Below are 25,762 nucleotides of genomic sequence, written 5' to 3' on the forward strand. Positions count from 1 at the left end.
TGTCCCCTGGCTTTGGAGCCATCCTACCTCACCCCTTCCCTGCTCAATTCTCCATGTCACTCCTCGTCAAACTATTGCTTTTATTGCTTTTTATTCATGAAAAGGATCGCCCTATAATCTCCTTGTTTGTTTTGTTCTTTCTAAATTGTTTTAGTGATTCAATTGATTTGAATGATTTCACAATCCCTTTGCTCTCAATATCTTCCAAAGCACGTATCCCCAAAGGACCTTGAGGCGAGTCCTACTGCTCGAGAAACTGTGTCATCCCCAAACCAAATGGACAGAATGGTGTAGTGTAAAGGCCTTGACATCAGAGAAAACATGCTTAAATCTCAACTCCTCTCTGTTCATGTTGTGTCACCTTGGAAAGTGACCGAACCTCTGGAGGCCACGGTTTCACAACAATAACTGAGTCTGATGATACCCAAACTGGCTTTGAGCACTTGGTATAATGAATAATCTTGACAAGTGATAGCTATGATTACAATGTACCCTTTGGCACTTACTGAAAAGCCCCCTCCGATAGGTGCATTTTGGCTTCTACTTACTGTAACTCAATGACATTGGTCCCACTAAAGGTGTCATTGCCTTTCTAGTATTTAAATCCAATAGACACTTTGGTACTCAGACCTTTCTTCTTCTTCTTTTAATTAATTTATTTTTGATTGAGTTTTTAGAGAGAGAGGAAAGGGGAGGGAGAGTAAGAGAGAGAAACATCGATGAGAGAGAACTTCAACTGGCCGCCTCCTGCATGTCCCCCCCCCCCCCAACACTGGAATAGGGCCCACAACCTGGGCATGTGCCCTGACTGGGAATCAACCCAGGGACCTCTTAAAGCATGGGACGATGCTCAACCACTGAGCCACACCGGCCGGGTTCAGACCTTTTCTTTAGTTAAACTCCTGTGAATCTTCCATACCACTGGCAATTCCATCCTTCCTGAAGCAGTCACTTTCAGGTACTTCCATAACATCACGTTCCTAGTCTTTCTTTCTTTTTATCCCTTTGGAATATTCAACTTTTGTTATCCTTATACTACGACCATTCCTCAAGCCTCAGCTTTGACCCTCCTCCTCTTTTCACGCAACACACTCTTTCTCAGTGACTTCTTCCTCTCTTGTTGTTCTTTATCTCAATTAACATCTTTCTGGGGACAACTCATAATTTAAATCTCAAACTGAGGCTCCTTCTCTCAGCTTTAGACTTGAAAACTTAGCTTCCTGGTAGATTTTTCTATTTAGATGTTCCCCAAGCACCTCAAACTCAACATGCCCCACAGTATGTCTCATGCTAGAGTTTCCTACCTGGCTTGGTACAGGTTCCTACCACACATTCACATGAAGCCTAAAGCCTAAAATGCATCCTGCACTTGGCTTCTCCACGCACATCCTAAAATTCATCTCTAAACCCTGTGTATTCCTCCGACTACATGCTCTAAAATCAGATCCATTCTCTCCCTACCCACTGTGATTGCCTTAGTCCAAAAGGTGATCATCTGCAGACTGGGTCACTGTAAAACATCACTAGCCCATCTCACTGGCCTGCCTTGACCCCTCCGAGTCACTGTGTACACTGTGGCCAGACAGTCTTTCTATAATACAAATCTGATCCAGACATCCCCTTCCGTAAAACCACTCCATGGCATATCATGTATCCTCCTGTATGCTGAAATCCTTAAAAGAGCCAGGCATGATCTGCCCCCTCCTATGCGTCTGGCTTCACTAGCAGCATAGCACTTTCGATCATTTCTACCCAGCTCAACCCAACTCCTTGGGGGTCCTAATGTTTGCTGAGTGACTGAGAAGAAGTGAGCTTATTTCCTCCTACAGCTTCTCCTGTCTTTGGTTAAACTACCACCATTTTGGGGGCTAATTTTACACATGGTTGAATCATGGGGCCCAAAGTACAAAATAAAGCCAAAAAACATTTCCATACCTTATAAAACTATTACATAACAGGATTGTTAAAATGTTAGTATAGCATATATTAATAGTATAAAGTAAGCTTTAAAAGAAACTCAATTCCTTTAACTGCTAAGAATCATAGTCCTTTTTTTTTTTCTTTTATCCCTTTATAGCTTCTAATACCAGCTTACTTTCTTTTTCTCAAATATTTGCTTTGGCTTTATTGAAATAAGTTATTACTAGTTATCAGAATATGTTTAAGAAATGAATGTATTATATCTTTTTTTTTTTATGCATGTGTGAATAATCTAGCCCAGGGATTTCCAACCTTTTTCACCTCATGGCACACATACACTAATTACTAAAATTCTACAACACACAAAAGAATAGATTATATTTTTGCTGATCTAAAAAAAATTAGGTATAATTTTGATGTATTCCTACCAGACAGCTATTGTTGTGTTGGCTGTTGTCATTCTGTTATTTGACAATCTAAGGGGAAAGAGGTCAGTGCCCTGACTAATTAGCCAGGTATTGCATGTTTTAAAAATTCTTGGGGCACACCAGTGTGCCATGGGCTGAAAATCGCTGATCTAGGGGCTAAGTTCTCAGGTGGGTTATTCAGAGATAAAATAACTTTCTCCTCCTTGGGCGCTGTGACAGGGTAGGGACAACTGGGAAAAACACTGCCGCTGCCCTTGAGGAAACCTCAGAGGGTACATTCACGCTCCGTACAGGGTCTGAGGGGACAAATATGCTAGGGAAGAACGAGGCTTTCATAATCGCCCTTGCTTGCTTCACACCGTGTACTGATGGGCCACATAACAGGCAATAAAATAATTTCCCCCCTGGTGCAGAGAAATTAAACTTCTTATTTTATGCAGGTATAAAGAAACTGCATGCCTACGATTTTAATTAGAAGATAAGACCAACATCATAAACAAACTGTATTTTATATGCCATGAGTTACAATATACTGAATGAGGGTTACCAACAAGCAGCTGCTGCAATGTATCCTCTTCCTCCAGTCGTTTCTTTCTGCGCATACACACACATACACACACACACACACACACACGTGCATACAAAACACAGTAATCTGCACACAAATGCTGCATCTGTGTGCACATGAATGCATACATGGACACAGATGTAGCATAGGTGTGCAAGCGTGCATACAGAAACAAAGTCATACACGAAGCATATTGACATGGTGTGGTGGTTTTAGGGAGTTTTTGTTAGCAAGAGTACATGTATTGCAACCTTTCCCTGATACTCTCATCAGAAATCCCTTTCTACACTTAGATATCACTGGCAGTATCTGTATTCAACCCTCATTTCTGAGGAGATTGAAGGAAGGGAAATAGCAATCTACATGTGCTGTAAACTCTTGGGCACTTTACTGGGTATTTTATCAAAACTGCATGTGAATTATGTGAACTATCATCACTGTATTTACAGATAAGGAAACTGAGGCTCAGAGGAAAAAAGCAATTTGACTTTGACCTCCTCTGATCAACTCAAACACTACCACTTCCCACCACACACTAACCTTTTACTGGACCTCGACACTGTATCTTTACCAAGTGACAAGTAGAAGTCAGAGAAGCAGGTCATTCTTTTTTTAAGCATCTCTAAGAAATCCACCAAAAAAAAAAAAAAGCAGCTGAAACAAAGCCCCTTTCCTTCTCTAACACAATTCTATCCCTAGCCAAGAGGAGATAAAAAATTAAATAAATAGGAATTCAAAAAAGAAAATGTAATGTCAGTGCTCAAAAAAGAAAGAAGGAAAAGGAGGATACCGTGGTATTAACATAAATGAAATAAGGGAACAATGCCTCACCTGAAGTTGTCTCAAGATAAAATATGTACGTTGATATTAACATACTACAGATATAAAGAAAACCATCCCATGCCCACCCACATTTCTGTTAAGCAGGGATTCCAACACAAATGCCTCAGAGGCAAAGCAGGTAAATAGAGGCAGAAGCAGATAAAGCCAGACACAGAGTGGTGAGGACCGAGCCAACATGGAAAAGGCCCACCTGTTCTTAGAATACTTAAAATTGAATTACAAGAAAATTTGTGCCCAAATTAAATATTTGTGGACTGAATTCATGAAGTAGTCATGTGACCCGTGTTAATGTTATGACCACTTGTTTCTACAGAAACAAAGCAACGTACAACCCTTGCCTTGCGATGTGTGATTACAGGTGTACAGATATAAAACCTATGGCGATGCCTGTCAATTCTGCATGTACATGATTGTGACAATATGAACAGGAAAGAGTTCCCATTGGGGATGTTTGTTTTTCTTTTGCTTCAGTTTGCTTTGATTCTTCAGCCAGCCTCCTGACATACGAGCTGCAGCGGGCGTGTGCCTGTACAGGGAGGGGAGGATTTCCCAGCTGGTGCAGCAGAGTGCTTAGTGGTATGGACTCTGGGGGCTGGTGCACTGAGTTCAAATCCCAAGTCTGCTATTTTCTGTGTCAATGTGAGGGTGTTACTCAATTTTTCCAATCTGTTACCTCATTTATTTAAAAAAGCGGATACTAACTGTATCTAATTCACAATACTGCTGAGATCATTAAATGAGATACTGATTAAAACAGCTTAGCACAGGCCCATAACTCCTAAATGAACATCAACTTTTATCTTTAAATACCCAGGATAAGAGCGACTGTAGTCAGAAGCAATGCCCAGCAGGTGGGAGACAAATAGAAGCAATTTGGGGATTATTGGCCTCCCTCCTGGCTCCCAGCATTCCTGAGCTTTGGGGATAAAAACGAAAGGGGTGGGTGGTGAGGGAAAAGGGGAGCTGCTGTTCAATGGGTGTCATTAAAAAAGGGACAACAGGCCCAAAATGGAGTCACTTGTGTTAAGGTCCTATCAAGACAGACTTGAGACCTACCCCAATTACAGCCTCAACATCCCCCAGGAATGTGACCTTTAACCAGCCAACCTGGAATTGTCCAATCAGCACTAGGAGGTGATCCCCTGACAGACCCTTCCGGTCCCCTTAGGAGGGAGACCTTGACTGAAAAAATAAATTCATGGCTCATAATTTCCTTTGTCCACTCCTTCTCGGCCTTTAAGAACCTCTCTGCTTGCTAGATAGGATGCTCCCCAATTCATGCATCATTTCATAAAGCCACTTGTGTCTTTAAAATGTATTCAGTTGAAGTTTTGTTATTTAAGAGTATAAAGCTTCAGTCATGCAAGATGATCAAGTTCTAGAGATCGGCTGTACAATGCTGTTCTTATTGTCAACAATACTGAATTGTATAATTGGAAGAGCTTACTAAGAGGGTAGACAGCACATTGTGTGATTTATTTTTATTTTTTTGCCACAATTAAAAATAAATGGAAGGATGAGGGAGGGGGAAAAACTACATTTTACATTTATTTTGCACACATTTTACATCCCTGATAATAATTTAAGAAAAATACACTCTATTAGCAAATAGCAACATCGCTGCTGAAATGAACAGCAGCCAGTAGATAATTGTGTTAATTCACTAAATACAATTGCCACTTTGAATGGCCACTCTCATCTCTTCAGTGGGAGGCTCCAACCCACGAAGCAACTGCCTTAAGAGTGAGAACGTCCTACAAGCAGTCTCTGTATTTGGCATTCACTACGCATGAATTGTCTGTATCTCACATTTGAGATGGACGAGGTTTAGAGTTCACCAACATACGGATGGTGCAAGACCTTTTTTTTTTTTTTTTTTTTTTAACTTGCGAAGCTTTCTGCAGGAAATTCCTGGGAGAGTTGAACAATAGTGGCCCTAATTTTAATGGAATCAGGCAGGGGGATGCGCCTAGTCAGCTTACAACTTCAAAAGCCTGTGAGCTTATGTGTGCCTAAACCAAAAAAATGAGTACTGGGGATGACAAAATCCTCCCCAGAAATCTTTCTAGAATATAGAAATCTTTCCAGAATATACTTTTTCCTGCTGCTGGAGAGTCATACAACATCACGGATGAATATGTTACTCTATCCAGTTCTCACCATCTTTTCCTCTCCTGTGTGCAATTTACAAAATGGGGGCAACTAAAGGTTTCTCAACCCCTCACTCTGCCAGAGATCCCAGAAATGCAAAGGAAACCAATTCTAGTTCAGTGCTTTGAAAACAGTCTCAGAATAGTAGTTAGTAGACATCCTCTGAACAGAAAGAGAGAAATACTATAACTTACTATGAAACTGAGTCTTAATGGGAGACCCTTAGCACAGTTGTACTCAACAAGAAGCAATAATAATATCAATACAAGCTCACAAAGAATATAAGAGATATATTCTTTAGGCTGACCCCTAAGCCTATGGACATAATTGATATGTTGTTCATTATTAACTTACACACAAATAGAGCCTGCTATAGATAAAGGTTTAATCACAATATACCAGTATCACACCCACCCCTCCGTCTATCCATCTGTTTATCTAACATCTCCTCTTATAGCAATGATTCTCAACTGGGGTGAAGAGAGGAATTGCCCCAGGAAACATTTAGCAATGTATGGAGACGTTTTAATTGTCACAACTGGGGCAGGGGGAGTTACTAGTTACTGGCATCTAACGGGCGGAGGCCAGGGATGCTGCTAAATGCATTACATTGCACAAGACAGACCCACAGTAAAGAATTACCCAACACAAACTGGCAATAGTGATGCTGTTGAAAAACCTATACATACATACATACATATATTATGGGAGAAATATGTAAATTATATATACATTTTATAGGTAGGACATTGATACATATTTATGCTTATATGCTGTCTCTTTCACCTAATACCATTTATACATGCCATTCTCTTTGCCAAGATTTAGACTCCCCAACTTTCCATCCCAACCCATTTTATCTACTCATCCTTCAGAATTTAACGAAAGCATCACCAATAAAGCAACAATCAATAAGACCAATCAGAAAAAAATTAAATTCCATAGAAACTAAACAACAAAAATAAAAAGTATTTCTTAAATGAGCAAATGACTTGAATGTATATTTTTCAAATATATATATATAAAGCACATAAAACATGCTTAATATTACTAATCATTAGGGAAATACAAATCAAAACCACAAATGAGATACCACCTTATACCAATTGAGATGTAAAAACAGAGACTATACCCTGACCAGTTTGCTAAATGGTTAGAGCATCAGCCCACAGACCAAAGAGTCTCGAGTTCGATTCTGGTCAAGGGCACGTACCTCGGTTACCATTCGATCCCTGGCCATGGTTGGATGTGGTTGGGGTCATGCAGGAGGCAACCAATCAATGTGTCTCTCTCACATCGATGTTTCTCTCTCTCTCTCTTCCTCCTTCCCTCCCACTCTATCTGAAAATTAATGAAAAAATATCCTTGGGTGAGGATTTAAAAACAAACAAACAGAGAATATAAGTAAGTGTTGGCAAGGATCGTGAGAAATTGGAACCCTGTGCCTTGCTGGTGGTAACGTAAAATGGTGCAGCTACTGTGGAAACAGTATGTGGTTTCTCAAAAAATTAAAACTGGAATTGCATGTGCCCCAGAATTTGCTTTTCTAGATATACACCCAAAAGACTTAAAAGCAGGGCCTCAAAGAGGTATCTGTACACCCATGTTCATCAGAGTGTTATTCACAATAGCCAAAAGGTGGAAGCAACCCAAGTGTCCATTGGTGGAGGAATGGATAAACAGAAGTGGTATAACACACAATGGAAAATCACTCCATCTTTAAAAGTAAGCAAATTCTGTCACATGCTACAACATAGGTGAAATGAAAGGACATAATGTTAAATGAAATAAGCCAGTCACAAAACAAAATACTGTATCATTTCCACTATGTGTGGTAACTAGAGGAGTCAAATTCATAGGGACCCAAAGTAGGACGATGGTTGTCAGGGGTGGGGGAAAGGGAATGAGGAGTTGCTTTTTAACGGGTATAGACTTTTAGTTTCGCAAGATCAGCAAAGTTCTGGAGTTCAGGAGAGAACTCATTGAGAAGGCAGCATTGGGGAAAGGATCTAGGGTCCGGTGAGCTAGAACAGAGGGAAGGAGGCAGTGTTGCAAATGGGGTCAGTGGACGATGTGAGCACCCAGGCTTGATCCAAAGTGACGTGGAAAGGCTTGGGCTTTGGCAAGTCATCGGCAGGCTTTGTCTTGCATTTTGATCCTTTCACTCTGGCTGCCACTCGAGTTGAACAGAGCATCTGGGAGGCGGGCAATAGAGGGACAGAACCAGAGAGACCAGCTGGAGGCCACTGTTACGATCTAGATGGGAGAGGCTGATGGCCTGAGCCACCGTCCTGAAATGGGTCTATTTCTCAGTGTATTTTAAGTGACAGTCAAAGGGGTCCACTTACAGATTAGATGTGGGATATCGAAGAAAGTGAGGAGATCCATTGAAAAGTTTTATACCTATATGTTCATCTCAGTGTTGCTTTTCATAATTAAAAATTGGAAATAAATTGTCTCAGGGGTTTTTTGCCTGAACACTGGGAAAACAGAATTAGCATTTAGGAGATAGGAAAGCCCTTGGCAGGAGCAGGTTGGGGTTTAAAAATAAGAAATTTGGGTTTTAAAAGGCCAGATGCCTAACAGATAGCCAAAAGAAAACGTTAAGCCCAGCCAGTGTGGCTCAGTGGATGGAGCACCATCCCATGCACCAAGACGCAGTCAGGACACATGCTGGGGTTGGGGGCTAGACCCCAGGTAGGGGGCGTGCAGGAGGCAGCCGATCGATGTTCTCTCATGGATGTTTCTATGTTTCTATCTCTGTCTCCCTCTTTCTTCCTCTCTCTCTGAAAAAAAAAATCAACGCAAGAAAACGTTAAGTAGACAGACAATAGATGCACTAGGACTGTTTTCAGAAGAGTGGGCTCACCGGCAGACAAGAACTCAGAACACATCTGTGCCGAATAGAGGTGAATCTGCAGATCACCAAGACAGCGAACACAGACAGGAAAGAGTCCGGGGAGATGAGCTCGGGCACACTGCTGAAGGTCCAAAGACATGGGGAGGGACCAGGAACAGAGTGTGAGAAGGAGGACAACCCAGAAACCTTAAAATCCAGGAAGAAAAGTATATCAGGGAAGAGAGTGTCCAGTGTGTCCAATACAACTGACAGTTAAGTAAGAGGAATACTGAGAACTGGCCGTTGAGGTCAGCAGCGAGGAGGGTGTTGGTGATCAATGCAAAGGCAGCGGAGTGAAGCGTGTAGACGGTATCGTTACAAGTATAAATCGGCATGACTGTTCTGGTAAGTACGGGGCAATTGGGAGCAAGAACCTTATCAATATTCATACTTTTGACTCTGTAATTTCTTTTCCAGGAATCTGTCCAAAGAAACAATCAGGGACCTGAGAGAAGGTTGATACACCTGTATGTTCATCTTAGTGTTATTTATAATAATAAAAAATTGGAAACAACCTAAATATCTGATAGAATGATTAAATAAAGTAGGCTAACTTTATTCAGTGGAATATTATGGGACAGTAAGTATGAATTCAAATAGTTTTATAACACATGCACAGTTTAAGCTGTGCATATAAAGCAGGCTAAAAGCACAGAAAGCATAATCTCAATTTTGTTAAAAAATTGTTGATATAGATAGCCCGGCCGGTGTGGCTCAGTGGATTGAGTGTCGTCCCATGGACTCAGAAGTCCGGGTTTGATTCCCAATCAGCGCACATGCCTGGGTTGCAGGCTCGATCCCCAGTAGAGGGCATGCAGGAGGCAGCCAATCGATGTCTCTCTCTTACACTGATATTTCTATCTCTCTCTAAAAATCAATAACAATGTATTTAGAAATTGTTTATACCTTATATCTGTATGTATGCATAAATAAATTCACTCCGTGCTAACAGAAGTTGTTACTGTGTGGCAAGATCATGAGAAATTTTCTTTTTATCTTTACATTTTTCTATTATTGCCCAAATATCCCACAAATCTGCAATGAGTAGATATTACCTTTATAATTTTTATTTTCTCTCTCTATATATACACACACAGACACACTTTCCCATGAACCCTTTCAAGAATCTCAAAAAGATAATACTAACCTGAGAAGCTGGATAAAATATGTCTGCACCGTGAGCACAGCTCAGAAAGTAGGACAGGGGCAGGGTAAGGCGGGTGGCCAGGGGCCTTGATGTATGTTGCTGCAGCAAGAGCACCTCCCTGCTCAGGAAGTGGTACTGCTGCCCTCCCCGGAGGGGTAAACATCTCTGGCACCCTGCCCTCCATGCTCCAAACTTTGTGGGCCTCCTCACATTGCATGATGGGTCTCCCCTAACCCAGCTCTGACCCTGGCATTTCCCCTCCATGGGACACTCTAGTGCCCTATACATGGCCCAGAAACCAAGCCTGGCACCTCAGTTGGGGGGGTCCCATGTTGTTCTCGGGCTTGACCTCTAAAACACAACCTACGCTCTTGACAAGCATTCCCTAAAAGTTTTTCCAAATCACTACACTGAACAGTCTTACCTTTGACAATGCTTTTGCCCTACCCAGAAGGTCCAGCCTGCTTCCTGCCCATTTCTTCCCTCGGGCCCTTTAAATCCCCTCCCTCCACGAAGTCTCCTAAATGCTCCAGCACAACCATCTCTGCCTTTTAGCGGCAAATTTGTTATCACAAATTGAATATGATTTACTACGATATGATTCTGAAATGTTTAATTTGAAAAGGTATCAATATTAGTTACATTTTGTTTCACTTTTCATCTCACTTTGCCACCTGGATGTCAAGTTCCTTAAAGACAGAGAACTTCAGTGCTATCACATCCTCTGGTCTCCTTTGCTGGGCTCAGGGAAGCACATGCCACAATAAACATCGAATATGTGGCTGAGCAAAGGTCACTCAAGGGCAGCTAGGTCTGCTTGTCTAACTGTTTAGTGCGTTTAGTGCCTTTGTGGCTTCCCAGTGCCCTGGCCCAAGAAGCTGGTTTCAAATCAGTAAGAGCAGTGAGCAGAACCTGTGTTTGAAGCGCTGTCCGTTGGTAGCTCAGTCGTCGCCTGGCCCGTGGCTGGCGATTGTCACTTAGAGCAGTCGCTCCTCTGCCTGCCTCAGCTCTCTTTCACGAAAGTCTAATACAGGCAGGTTTAATGAACTAACGGCCACATTATTTTTCAGCAAGCTATTTATTTCCAACATTTTTAACAAAGCAAGTCTAACCCTAGGAAAGAAGGGGGAAACAGTGCCATATTAAAAAATAAATTAATAAGTGAAGTCTACAGAACTGGATTGGAAGTAATTTTCATTACTTTTGTCAAATTACTTTTAACGTATCATTGTGGTTTGATTTCAGGACTGTGGCCTGTTTGTTTTGCCTTTCTCCACATTAGGTGCACTAGAGAAAGATACGAGCCCTGGCTGGGTTAGGGCATGGGCCTGCGGAACAATGGATTGTGAGTTCAATTCTGTTCAAGGGCACGTACCTCGGTCATGGTTCATCCCTGGCCCTGTTCAGGGTTGTGCGGGAGGCAATCAGTCCATGTGTCCCTCTCATGTCGATGTTTCTCTCTTTCTGCCTCCCTCCCCCTCCATCTGAAGATTAATAGAAAAATATCCTGGGATGAGGATTAAAAAAAAGAAAGAAAGATGTGAACCCAGACATGTGCGCAGGAGGCCGGTGGAGGTGCTGAGACACAGGCCAGACGGGCTGAAGGCACAGGGTTTAGTACCATGTTGTCATGGGCATGGAGAGCAACCAGGTGCCTTGGGAAAGGTTTTGAGAAATATCAAATCAGTGACTCAAGATCATCCGAGGTGCTCGTTCTTTCAAGCACCCACGCTGCTCCTGGGCACAGGAGGGACCCCAGTGGCACCCCAGAGTTAAGAGTCACTGCTTCAGGTCCTAAAGTCAGAAAGGCAATGACTCCGTGAAGAGAAAGAGAAAAAACGCTCACCAGTGTGCATATTACCTACCACACGGCAAACCTCATTTATAAGCAGCTTATTGAAACTACGTGGAAGGAAGCTCCTGAGAAGATTCTGGTGCACAAGAGACGGCAAACGGATATTAATTGCATAGTACCCATTACGAGTAATTTAGCAGCCGTAGGTTGTCACTGATACCGTATTTATTTAGTGCGCTATCTTCAGTATTTAATTTACTGAACATTAAGAAAAGGGGACAGAGCTTTCATAAATGCATTTGCTAATCCTATTTTCCCATTGAATCTTAAAGTCTTCATATGAGAAGCCTTCAACCCAGGCAATTATCTTTTTTTTAATTAAATGTATCGGGGTGACAATGGTTAATAAGATTATATAGACTTCAAGTGAACAATTCTATGATACATCATCTGTATATTGCTTTGTGGGTCAACCTAGGCCATTTTCAGGGACCTATCCTTCGATATTTGGGAAGGCTCATTTTAGGGAGGGGAGGCAACGCAAGCTTCAAGTCATCATGAGGCAAACAATCAAGGGAGTAAATAAGCTTGGAAATACCCTTGTCCTAGTCTAGCTGGAACAGATTATGCAGCTCAGAGCTTCACGGACATGGGTAGCAAGGTCACGACATTCTGGGAACACCCCCTTGTCCAGTAAGAATGATCATGGCAAGATGAGTTAAAAGTCAACTCCTCACCCCCGTCACCACCCACACTTCTGAAGGCAAGGCTCACCTACAGCTAACTGCTGGGCGTCATCAACTCGGAGCATGGCAATGTCCCGAGGCAGCTGTCCCTTGGCCAGAGGTCCACAGAAAAGCCAAGCTGTCATAACCAACAGTACCTTACAGTCATTTCACCAACGCAGGAGCTGTCCCAAGGAAAGGTAAGGGGAGCACGGACCCCATTCCCCCAGGGAGAGACATGTAGCTCCAAGGAAAAGTAAAAGTGAAAAGGAATGAACCGTGCAGAGTTGGGCAGACCCGGGGCCTGTGCTCTCCACCCCCAGCTCGACACCTGCTCTGCCTACTCTCACCGCTGGAAGAGCTGGGTGATATCAAAGGCTTTGAGTTGCATTGCATTTTACAGTCTGCCGAGTCTTTGATCCCCACTTTGCTCCTTGGGGAAGGCAGGGCAGGTGTTATTAACCCGTCTTAGTTTCCTGGCGCTGAAAACAAATTAGCACACGTTCAATGGCTTAAAACAACATCCAACATAATTTTATGATCTTATGGTTCTGGATGTCAGAAGCCTAAAATGAGTCTCGCTGGGCTGAAATCAAGGTGTCTCCAGGGCTGCATTATTTTTCTGAATCTCATTTCTGGCTTTTTCTACTTCTAGAGGCTGCCCTCATTCCTTGGCTCCTGGCCCCTTTCCATCTCCAAGACCAGCAGTGGCCTGTCCAGTTTTTCTCATATCACATCCCTCTGACTCTGCTTCTTCCCCCTTCCCTAGTTCTAAGGACTCTTGTTACTGTAATGGCCCGCCTGGGTTACTCAGAGTAGTCTCCTTATCGTCCTCAATTCCATTTAGAAGTTGAATCGCCCCGGCCATGTCATTTAACATATTCAGACTCTGAGGATCAGGACATCTTTGGGAGGCCACTATTCTGTCCACCACGTCCCCTTCCATGGGCCAGGAAGCCCCAGAGCCAGAACTAAGCGACTTGCGGGAGGTCACAGCTGGTTCCCAAGTGATGAACGGAGGCTCAAACTCAGAACTTTGCATCCAAAACGGAATGCTTCCTTCTCCCTGCGGTGCCCTGTGCTGGTGACATGGGGAAGGACGGCAAGGACGCAGCAGGAGAGGGACAGGGTGAGGCAGGAAGCTTCAAACAGAAAGCAGGGGGAGGACCTAGGAGGCTCTCACCCACAGGTCTTTGGCCACATGCTCTCTGGGCCTGCCCTAGCCACCATCCTCCCCTCTGGTTTTCACCCCTTCAGCGGTAAACGTAACCTCGTTACCACCCCCCCCCCAAAAAAAGTCCGTATGTGTGTGTTTCCTGTTGGTTTTTTAGGGCGTTGCTTTCTCAGCCTGCAGCAAGGGGAGGGAGGAGAGGCAGCGACTCTGCCAGGCAGGTCCACTCTGTAATGATCCATCACCCAGTGCCAGGCGGTCCCCACTCAAGCAGGGACGAGAAAGCCACAGTAACAGTAATAAGCAGAGAAGAGGGCCTTGCAGTAACAGCATCATGAGGAGTCCCAGCTGCTTCCGCCCAGGAGGGTGGGGAGAGGCAGGAGAGGAAGGGGCGAGAGGAGAAGGTACCCAGAGGTGGCAGTTTTCTATTTTGCCCCAGTGACTGCTCTGGGTGTGTGTGTCTGGGCCCAAAAGAAGAAAGTGACACTGCACACCCTCACACACTTGGTGTTGCTGTTAAGGATGGAGCAGCACATTTGTCAAAAGGTGCAACTGCCACTGCTGATCCCCAAGCTGGGCATAGGCCCCACCCCCTGGCGATTTAGATTAATGGCTTCTCATTAAGAGCCAATAAACAAAGTGCAATTGGAGAGCGCCTCTCCCCCAGCCCAGTGCCTGAGAAACCACCACAGGGACAGCAGAGCGCACCCGAGTTGTCAAGCGTAATTTATAGGTTTTTAAGATCTAATCATTTTCTATAATATTAGATTAAATGACCATCTATATTAAAAAGGAAATTACATTTCACCTTGCTTTCTTTACCCCCCAGCCCCACCCCTTTTAGGTGGGGTGTTCACAAAGCCCTAACCCACAGCAAAGGGCCAGAACACACCCTGGACAAGGCCCTTGAGAAGGATCCGCCTGCGGGCTTCCCTGCCCCCAGCAGCCCGCACAAAGTGGCAGGACAAGCAACCAATGGGAATGTTCTCCTGGCTGAGCCAACTCCCTCTAGGACTGTCAGTCACACTCCTTCCTTCTGCCAGAGCTATGGCATCGCAGTCCCTGACCACACTCACCACAGCTGCAGTGTTTATTGTAGTGTCGTGGTGGTAAAGAGAGCCCTGGGGTAAAACACCATCTTCCAAAATCTCTTCACCTTTAGGTTGGGCATCAAACACACCTCGTCACCTTAGGTTGGGCATCAAACACACCTCGTCACCTTAGGTTGGGCATCAAACACACCTCGTCACCTTTAGGTTGGGCATCAAACAGACCCTGCTCATTCACTCAGTCATTCAGCCACGTGGTCAGCCACCCACCTTCGCTCACTGAGGCTGTGTGCCAGACTCTGGAATGGATGTGGGGGCTACAAAGATGAGGAAGACAAAAGCCAAACCCCATCTCCATTTATTAGCTCCTCTGCTAGCTCCTTGCCTGCAAAGCTTTAGTTTTCCTCAACTGTAAAGTCAAGAAAAGGAACCGCACCCTCCCCCACCACCATGGTGAAACCAGGTGGAGGGGTGGTTGTAGAACACTGAGAGTATCTTAAATGCCGCTGAACTGGTCACTTTAACATGGTTAATTTTATGTTCTGTGGATTCTATCTCAATAAAAAAGAAATGAGAGCTGTGGCGAGGACTCATCAGCTGAAGCTTCTCTCTTGCTTGCCAAGCAAAATTAAGATGGAGATATTAAGCCAAAGACACTAGTAAACATAACGCTGGTTCCAAGATAGCTTGCAAAATGACTAGTCTCCTAATAAACCCTTTGCGTGCTGGAAAATGATAATGATATAGTTGATCTACACACATGCCACAGACCCCGCTGTAAGGCTAGTCCGAACAGCAGCACACCCCGCGAGGCCGGCTGCTGGCTACTGAGTCTGTAACGGGTCTGCCTCCTTCCCGGGATGCCCAGCTCCGGCTTGGGCTACAGGCCACAAAGAATCCACATGTCCTGCTGATGTACGTGACAGTTCCAGAGACACTACCCTTCCCAGGAACAAATCCTCTTCTAACGGTCTCAAGCCTCCTCTTCTATTTCTTAAAAAATAAGCATTGCCAACAGGTTTAATTAACAAGCAGAGGCGCCACCATGCCTACATGCCCTGCTTGGCACTCTCATTTTAGAGAGCAGTGTATAGCTGCTGCTTTATACAGCTTTATGGGGCGTGGGTTAGAAACGCGCCTCGCCCGCATGACTTTAATACCTTGGCGGTCTGTTCAGCTCAACTGCATAAAATCCCGGCAATATTTAAGTGTGAAAGGTGACTTTTCACTATGATATTTATTATTGGATAATGAGCAATGGATAGCTAGCCTTCAAAACTTTGAGCGATGGAGTGACCACGTCTCTTCTAAGCTTTAAGAACAAGGACCACGGTGTTTCCTGGAAATGGCACAAATTCCCAGTGTGCCTTTTGAGGTTCCCTCGTGGCAGCATGAGTTTCCTTAACATTTTTTTTTTCTTCTCCGAGACCAAATCCCATATTAGTCAGAGGAAAATCAGTTGGCTAAATATTCGGATCTGTGTTCTCCATCAGACTGCACACTTTTAGGACAACCTTGGCCTTCCCACATGACCAAGAGTTGCCAAGATTCTCGGTCTCCCCTTGCTGTAGTGTCCCTACAGAACCCAACAGAGAGCTATCAGAACACAATGGGAACTTACTCGACACCTGTCTTCCCAACTCTGGATCCTCAGGGGTGCTGTGTCCTGTTGCTATTATACCCACTAGTATGCTTGGCACCATTTACCGCTCTGGATGTGAGTATCCTCAGCAGACTGTGACATCTCTGGGAACAGAGGCTGTGTCCGATGTATTTTTCTTATGCACAGCATTCGGCACAATATCTGGTACATTGCAGATGTTCATAGATATGTCTGAGTGAAATAACAGTGAACTAACTCTGAGAAAATGATTATAGAGCGAGACCAACCACTGTAACTATCTTAATGTACAGTGAAGGGCATGTCAGAGATTCAGCCGTCTTCTTCAAATGCCACAGTTATTAATGACATAATCATTAGCCAGCAGTGACAAAGACCACCAGAATCATCCCGAAATGCTTCTTAAACACTCCGCCTTCCTGAGTCCTACCTCAGAAGACTGGATTGCAATTTCTGACTCAGGGGACAGAGCCCTGAATGTGACTTTGAACAGTCACCAAGATTATTCTAATGTACACACAAGGGTGACTTCTACCTCATTAGAGTACTTGCAACAAGAAAACCATTGTTCTCCAGTTCCTGGCAAAACGAAAGCAAACTGCTGTCGCCTGAGCCCCCCTCAGAACATGCACAGAGGGTCTGGAGGACTCATGCCAAGTGAAATGGAGTGAAATACAGGTGCATCCTTCACCACAGCGTCAGCTTCCCGAGACTCAGTGGGAAGTGGGGGACTCAGGACAGAGTGGCGTGGTACAGGGGACAGAACTAATTATAACAGGAGAATCAGGACACCATGTGTTACTAACTGTCCTTCTCTGAATAACCTCGATCCCCCGCTACTGTGTCAGAAGTGGGGTCCCAACACCCCTTGGGTAACCTCACTAACTACAACCATGCCCCCAGAAGGGGTGTGACTTTCCTCCTAAAAAACCCTACGTTTCAGACTTTCTCACCACCACCTACTTACTCCTAACTGGCTGGAAAGTAATTAGCATCAACCGTGCGGCAAGGAGCTGCTGCTTTTAGAGTCTGCATTTGTTTTCTAGACTGGAAATGAGCCGGAATTAGCCATTCTCTTTCCACGTTAATAGGGAAGAGCTGCCATCCCTGCTAATTCACAACATGTTACACAACTCTAATCACGCTCTGGCTATGGTACCCGGCGTCCGATGACGCCAGGGGGAAGCAAACACAGGCTCGGTGTCAGTGGGTGCACCAATGAGGCCAGAGAGGAGCATGAGGGAAGGGACCGGAGTCTGGTTAGGAAAGAGGAAGCCCAGTGCTCCACTTAGTCACAGGGTGGACAATGGAAGGACCCTCAGCAAGGGCCCTGGACATCTAGGTGAGGCAGGCTCAATTTAAGACTCATTTAGTACATTTTAAACTTGAAGATGCTCATGAATCCCCAAAGATCTTAATACAATACAAATTCTGATTTAGTAGGTGGGGTGTGGTCAAAAGAGTCAGCTTTCTTCAAAGAAAACATTCAACTTACGATGCTCCTGTTATAACACGACTTTGCTGAAATCGTTGCTATTTAGGACCGAGCCTTTTAGTTACGAGGCCGCTGAGAGAACAGCATCCAAATCGAAGTTTGTGGGTTTCAACTTCGGTGAAATTAAGAATCTTCGGAAAGCTTGGTAGAACATGCAAAATCCATGCTACACGCTCTGGAGACCACTGATTGTCATTTCTAGGGTGAAAACATGATCCTTCCACCCCCCCCCCTTTTTTTTGACCCAAGACAGCATTTCCCCTGTCCCAGCCAGAGGAAAATAGTACCTTCCCTCGAGCCACATGGACTAGCCCTGCTATTCAGATGGAAATCTCCAGTAAGTTTTCTCCAAAACCAATTTATAAAACATTTTTGTAACTAAACCAGATCTATACAAAATGGCCTTAAAATCATGACTGCAGTCATAATGGCTAATATTCCTTGCTCCTGCCACGTGCCAAGCTCTAGGCTAAGACGGTCTCCATATGCAGTTCCTCATTGAACTCTCGCAAGAACAGCAGGAGTTATGACTCTCTAGTAACCAGTTTGCAAACATAACCCAAGATCAGACCACAAGCAGGTCACGTTGCAGGAACTAAAATCTGATGTTTCTAATCCCCAAATTTACTATTGTATACTGCCCTAAAATTAGCTTTTTTTTAGTCAAAAAAGGTAAGTTATAGTATCTCATTGGTTTGGGCAGTAATCACACATGGCTTCATTTCAGAGGCAACATGTTGACAAGGACCTTGAATGGGTAGGTTACCAGGAAATAAGGCAGGAGGGTGTGGCAAAGAGGGGAACCGAGGTGCAAAAGTGGAAAACTCAGAGGAGCCCTGCTCTCTCTATTTTTCTTTATTTTTATTTTTTTATTTTTTTGGTACGTGCCCCTAGTGGGAACCGAACCCAGGACTCTCTGGTCCGTAGGCCGACGCTCTAACCGCTGAGCCGAACAAGCCAGGGCTCTCTATTCTTTATTTTTGTTCAACCTCCCCCTTATCTCTCATTGTCTCTGCACCTTGGATTGATGTTCCCACCTCTGCATCTTGGACTGATGCTTTCTGTGCCTCACTAACGCCTGTACAGATGGACTCGTGTAGCTTAAACAAATACTGCGCGCACATCGAACTTGTGTAAATCGAATCTTATTCCTCCACTGACTCATTAACGTTTCACTTCAAATTGATATTCAATGTGCAATTTAAAGTTTCTCTCCCCTCAGTTCTCCGCCAAGTAGCTAATGATCTGCAAATGAACAGTAAAATACGCCAAGGAGCTGACCAGTAAATTCACTATTTTCCTCACCCCTTCCTCCTCCATACACACAGAAACTCAGAGCCTACATATTGTACCATTCAAAATGTACATAGAGTGGGTTTTCTTAACAGGAACATGAATTAATTGGAGCATGCATTTGATTCTATTTAAAAAGCCACAATGGAAAAAAAAAAAATCCAAAACCTAGATGAAGCCAGAGTTTTGCTCTAAGATCCCCTTTCTTATGTATCTATGTGTAAGAAAAACAATCTATTTATGAAATGCCACAAGGGGTTTCAAGAGACAGCATCACATTTCCTGAAAAATAGAAGTCATATTTAACTTCTTCTCTTAATACACTCTACTTTGAACCCCTAAGAGAATGTCTTCTGTTACTGTTTCACTCTCTGGGAAAATAATTCAGTTCATCTATCATTCTCTTGAACTGCCAATTCCAACTAAAACTTGACTTCCCAGGCTTGAGCTACTTTCAGAACCATTTTACTTTCCCTGTGGCAAATCAGCAAAAAAGCTCTTTCCACCCCCTGTGTCTCTCCCCACAGATGTCTACACACAAACGTAGCATCTGTGGAAAACAGAGCAATTTTAAATACAGCCAACTCTCCATTTTCTGCCTCTGGAGCGGGGCGGGGATGATGTGCTAAAGGGACTTATTGGTTTCTTTTAAACACAGAATAAAAGAATAAACTTGGTTTCTCCTGTTCAAAGCTGGTTATTCATACCATGAAGACCTGGAGGGGTGTGCAATCCCCAGTGGTCACTAATCAGAGCACGTGTTCCCTTCACATCCTGGACGGCGGTCTTCTCTGCAACAAATTAGCTTAAATCAGCTTGTGTTACTCTCAGCATGAGTTCACAGTACTTGACAGAAGAAGCAGTATTTAGTGGGTGGCTGGGAGGAATGAGGGCGGTAGCAAAGGCGACTGGAAGAAGAGTGGCCATAATTAAACACTTCCCGTAGAGATGCCACCGGGAACAGTCAGGCCTGAGATAAGAGAAGGCATGCTGGTTTGGAGTCATCAGCCCCATTTGATAACCCGAAGAAGAGGCAAAGCTGACCATCATTTATTTTCCGTGTGCTCTCCCTGGAGAGGTTCCTCTCATTTAGGACCCTTCTTTGGACCCATAAAGCATAACGAGGTCAACATATAAAGGAAAGCGCTCATAGACATTCAACTGGAAAGTCAACAGCATGACAGCAGGGCTACATTTGGGCTTCGGCTACTGTGTCCCCAGGGTCCGGCCCCATGAAGATGCTGGATACATCCATCCCTGTGCAAACTCTCTCCCCGCTGGGCCAGTTTTCTCAATGATCATCGTTCTTCCATTCCACTTACCTCCACGTTGCTGGCCCATTTCTCTATAGTCTCTTCTATACACACCCAGCCTTTGTGGTTTTCACGCCGTTGGACACCTAAGTGATGCCTGGAGCTGGCTTTTCAGCTCCTGGATATTGATTTCTCCCTCTGGCATGCTGCACCCCCATCAGAATGTATTGGGAACGACCTACTAATTTGCTCAAGCCCTCATTTCTGTAGTTTTGCATGCTATTTTTGCAATCTCTAGCAGACACAGCAGAACCCTGTAGATGGACTTAAACGGCTGAGGTGGGGTACAGCTACCACCTCCTTGGAGGTAAGCAGGACCCAGGGGCACTCAAGACAAAACGAGGGAGGATCCGTGTAATGCCTCCATCAGAGGTGGCAGACAGCGTGGTGCTGGGAAGAGAATGAAGGTTGACGTGTGTTCTTTGCTCCTCAATGCCAAGCCCATTCTTCCTCCCACTGGGGTCCTCTTCTACGCAAAGTCCTTTAAACATTCTCACTCATGTCTACAATGACAGGAAAAAATCTCCAGTGTCCAGACAAAAGCGGTTTTGTTTCTTGAATGCTTATGCCCAAAGTCTTTAAACACCATCAAACCGAGTGTTGAAGCAGGAAGTGGTGCCTGTACACACTGCCTGTCTCCGAGCTGATGGGGATGAGGTACTTCTGCAGCCCAGGTGACCCTCTCTGTCCTTGCAGACAGCACCTGTGTGCAGGGAGAGCCTTTGGGCTCTGGACTCACTGACCCCCGCTCAAGAGGAAAGAGAATGTAGCTCTTCTCTCTAAATCCCAGCGTTTCCTGAGCCTCCCTCTGTCTCAGCTGGAGTGTGTGGTGCTCAGTGGCATCAGCCCTTCTTTCAAGCACCCAAGGAGCAGGGGAAATGCCTCTCCAATCTGCATAAAATACCGCAGGCCTGGGTCTCACTGCCCGCCTCTGCCACGGAACCTTCTTTTGTGAAAGCGCACCGCTCCATCGGGTCCTCCCTGGCTCACCCACGTCCTCCCTCCTGGAGGGAGAGACACAGTGGCTCTTCATGTGTGAGCAAAAGGCGAAGTGAGGGAGTGCTGAGGAGGGGCAGCAGTTCAAACCAGGCACCAGGGCTAATTTTCTGGGCCACCCGGCTGCTTTTCCTGGCACGTGAGCTGCCATCTCCCCTCTTGGCAAACAACCCAAACTGGCTTCCTGTTCCCTGCCACTCTCAGAGGTAAGTCTGGCTTCCTGTTCCCTGCTGTCCCCATTTCGGTCACGTGTGCCTTCCCGTAGCCTCACGCCAAGGGAACAGTCTGGGAGTTCAGAGAGAGTGAGAGCTCTTATTTCCCAGGACTCAGAAACCCTACGGAGGAAACATCAAACCATTAGCTCCAAACAAAGAGAAGCACGCTCTGGTGCCCTGCTCCCTGGAGCCGCAGGCAGCTGCTTCTCACGCAGAAGGAGAGGGGAAAGGAGAATGTCTCCGTTAACTGCACCCAAGGGAGGAGGGCAGGAGGAGAGGAGACTGAGTGATCCTGGGATGTGGAATGTTCTCGGCCGGTGGACACGGAGCTCCTGGTTTCTTTTGAAACCATGGAGCCTGCAGGGCTGTCCTTCTGCAGGCACCTCCTGTCACAGCAGGAGATGGGTCCCAGCCTTCCCAGAGAGTTCTGAACACCCTGCCTCCACGTCAAAGCCCCCAGGTGCTCTGACTGCACAAAGCACTTATCAAACGATTTTGGTTTCTGCTGATAAAGGAAAGACACCCCCCACTAGAAAAGACGGAGACAGCACGGGCCAGGCGGGAACCCCAAGCCACAGTGAAGACAGGAAAGGAAGAGGGTGAAGAGGGGGCCCCAAAGGAAACAACGAGAGACAGAGCACCAAGAAAAGGAGCAAGTCTACAAGTCCTGTGTTCCTGACTCTCAATTCTGGGTCCCCTACAGGCATCTTAAACAACCCAGACTCCCTCCTTAGCGTCATAGTGGTCCCCACCACCAAACCTGCCCTGTACTGAGCACACTTGTACTGGGGATGATCTCATTTGATACTCAACAACACCCTAAAGGGTTATGTATTCATCTTATTCTCACTTGACAGATAAGGACACCTACGCTTTCAGAACTCAACCACTCACTCAAAATACCACTGTTAACAAGGGGCGGAGCCTAGAACTCATGTCTACCTGGAGCCAGCGTGGAGGCCCTGAGAAACCACACCGGATGGCCACGGAATGGCAACCGCTTGAGTCAAAGCCCATTCCCACAGCACCCTGATGGGTTGAGTATGCCACCCCAACTTCCCAGTGTGACTGAGGATATACTTACTGGTCTAAAGACAAAGCACACCATGAGGCAAACATACTTTTCCTATGTGTGTGATCAACTTTGTGAAATGTGTGTGCTGCCGAATGGCCCAAATCCAGGTGCCTCCCCGATGGCACAAAGTAACTTAATGTGAACAATGTACTGGAGGCAACATGCACGGTTCCCAAGTCGCCAGGTACAACAGCTTGCTGAACTTCCACAGGCGAGTGTGCCTGTGTATTCCACTTGCGACTCAAAGTACGTTAACAGCACCTCAGAAACCCACCTGTGTCCCCTCCATCCCCACAGTAACCCATATCCTTTCTAGTATTAACATTTAGTTTTGACGATTTTTTTTTTTTTTTTATCCTCACCCGAGGATATTTTTCCATTTTTTGTACAGATAGAGTGGGAGGGAGAGAGAGGAAGGGAGAGAGAGAGAGAAACATCGACGTGAAGGGACACATCGAGTGGCTGCCACCCGCACAACCGACCAGGGCCGGGGACAAACTGCAACCGAAGGACGTGCCCTTAGCGGGAACCGAACCCGGGTCTCTCCGGACCGCAGGCCGACGCTCTAACCGCTGAGCCAAACCGGCCAGGGCAGTTTTGACGATTTTTAAGTGATATCTACAGAACCATACACTGTGCATTCTTTTTTGTCCTGCTTATATGGTGCCACTTTCTATACAATTAATCCATCTTGTTGCTTGCTCATAGCAGTGACTTGTTCTTTGTCTTCTCTATTGTATGGCATTCCATTGTATAAATCATCCACAACTCACGAGTCATTTTACTGTTAGTGGACATTTGGGTAAGTTCCAGATTGCGATGAACATTCTTCCACATGTCGTGTGGTGCACATTTCTGTGCCCCACACACCTAAGAGTAGAACTGATGGGCCATGGGCTACATGTATGTTCAGCTTTAGCAGATGCTGCTTTATCAAAGGGATTGTAACAGTTTACATCCCTCTCAGCAGAGGATGAACGTTCGAGTGGCTTCGCATTTTGCAATCCTAGTAATGGCTGTGTTTCGTATTTTAGTTAATGTGTTGGTGATATAAAAGGATCTCTGAATAATTTTATTTCGCATTTCTTGATGACTGATGAGCAGGTTTTCATGTGTCTATGGGACAGTTAGATATTTTCTTTGGTGAAACATCAGTTCAGTCTTTTGCTCATTTTTCCATTGAGTCACCACTTTTTCTTTTAATGATTTGTGGGAGTTCTTTATATATTCTAACTATGAGTCTTTTGTCAGATATGTTTTACAAACACCTCTCGTATTAAGTGGCTTATCTTTTCACCCTCTTATAAAGCTTTTCTTGAACAGAGCATTATTTAATATATATGCATATAACACCTATTTCTTTCATCAAAGTTCAATTTATCAGTATTTCCCTTCTGGTGAAAAGTTTTTATGGCCTGTGTAAGAAATGCTTGCCTATTCAGACACCATAAAAGTAATCTCTTATGTTTTGGTGGGAAGATCTATGGTTTTAACTTTCATATTTATATTGCAATCCATCAGGCATGGGTTTGTGTAAAGAGGGAGACAGGAGTCAAGAATTTTATTTTCAATTAGATAATAAACCAAGTTACATTGATTAAAATATAACCATTTTATCACTGCATTTCAATGTCACTTTGGGGTTCTCTGCTGGGCTCCATGCTGTTCCACAAGTCTAATTTTTCATCTTTGTGCTAATATTACACTATTTTAATTACTGCAGCTTTAAATAAGTCTTAATGCGATAGCATAATTTCTCCAACTTATGTTTTCAAGAGTATCATATATTTTTGGTACTTTAGATTTTTTTTTCTATAAATTTTAGCCTTAGCTCATCCAATTACACAGAAAACACCCACTGGAGTTTAGACTGAGATTGTTTAGAATTAATAGATGAGTTTGAGAGAGAATTACATGTTTATATCATCAAGTCATTCTAGCCATAAATATGGTTTCTCTCCAGTTTACTGGGGCCTCCTTTACTTTCCCTCCGCAGTGTCGTACACTCTTTGTATTGAGCTTTGCTCATTGTTTATTACTCTGTTAATTACATTATTATAGTACCTACATATTTAACACTTATTACTTGATGCTACTATAGAAAGAACCATTTTATATGTTTTATTTTCTATGTGCTTGTTACCATCACACAGAAGTGTTTTTGTATATGTTGACATTGTATCTGATAACCTTGCTACATTCACTCAAAAATTCTAGGGCTTTGTTTGCTGACTCTTTTGCATTTTCCATACAATTATCTTATCATTTCTTTGTCTGCAGTCTTTATACATCATGTTTGTTTATTGACTTTTATACTGGCTAGAACTTTTGTTATAATGCTGAATAAAAGAGATGATAGTGGGCATCCCTAACCAATGTTCAATTTTAGGAGAGGACATTCAAAATTTCACCATTAAGTGTGGTTTGCTGTAGCTAAATATAAATATATTTGATCAGAATAAGGAAGTTCCCTTTTTATTTAGTTGGCTATGAGTTATTATCAAGAATAGGTGTTGAGTGTTAGTAAAGATTTTGCATCATTGAGATTATCATGTAATTGTCTCCTTTATATGCAACTGTAATGAATAAAACTTGATTTTTAGTGTTAAAGTAATCTTACATTCCTGAAGTAAACCCAACTTATTTGTACTGTATTATCCTTTTTATATTCTGTGGGCTGAAATTAGCTATTGTTTTGTTGAGGGTCTTTGCATCTATGTTGAGGAGTGAATTCAATCTGCAATTTTTTATTTCTTTTAATGCCATTCTCAGATTTTGATATCACACTTATGCTGCCCTCATAATGAGTTAAACAGACTTCTCCCTTTTTCTGTTCACTGAAGAATTTCTCTAATACCCAGGTTATGTTTTCCCTCTCATTTGGAAGAATTTACTGATGATGCCATCTGGGCCTGGTGACTTCTTGGTAGGAAAACTTTGAATCACAGATCTAGTTTCTCCAGTAGATATTGGGCTTATAAAATGTCCAGTATTCTAAAATATTTCAGCAGTTGCTCTAGTTAACTGTGCTGTTTGACTTCTAGAAGTCCTTGGGAAA

General features: G+C 44.0%; 1 protein-coding gene across 1 annotated transcript in view; it reads right to left on the reverse strand.

Moving 5' to 3' along the window:
* The window catches only part of SORCS3 (sortilin related VPS10 domain containing receptor 3), a 549,191-nt gene that overhangs the window by 257,678 nt on the left and 265,751 nt on the right, over nt 1–25,762 (reverse strand). The gene's annotated exons all lie outside the window — the stretch shown is intronic.

This window comes from Molossus molossus, unplaced genomic scaffold (assembly GCF_014108415.1).
Source record: "Molossus molossus isolate mMolMol1 unplaced genomic scaffold, mMolMol1.p scaffold_m16_p_17, whole genome shotgun sequence".
Classification (NCBI taxonomy): Eukaryota; Metazoa; Chordata; class Mammalia; order Chiroptera; family Molossidae; genus Molossus; species Molossus molossus.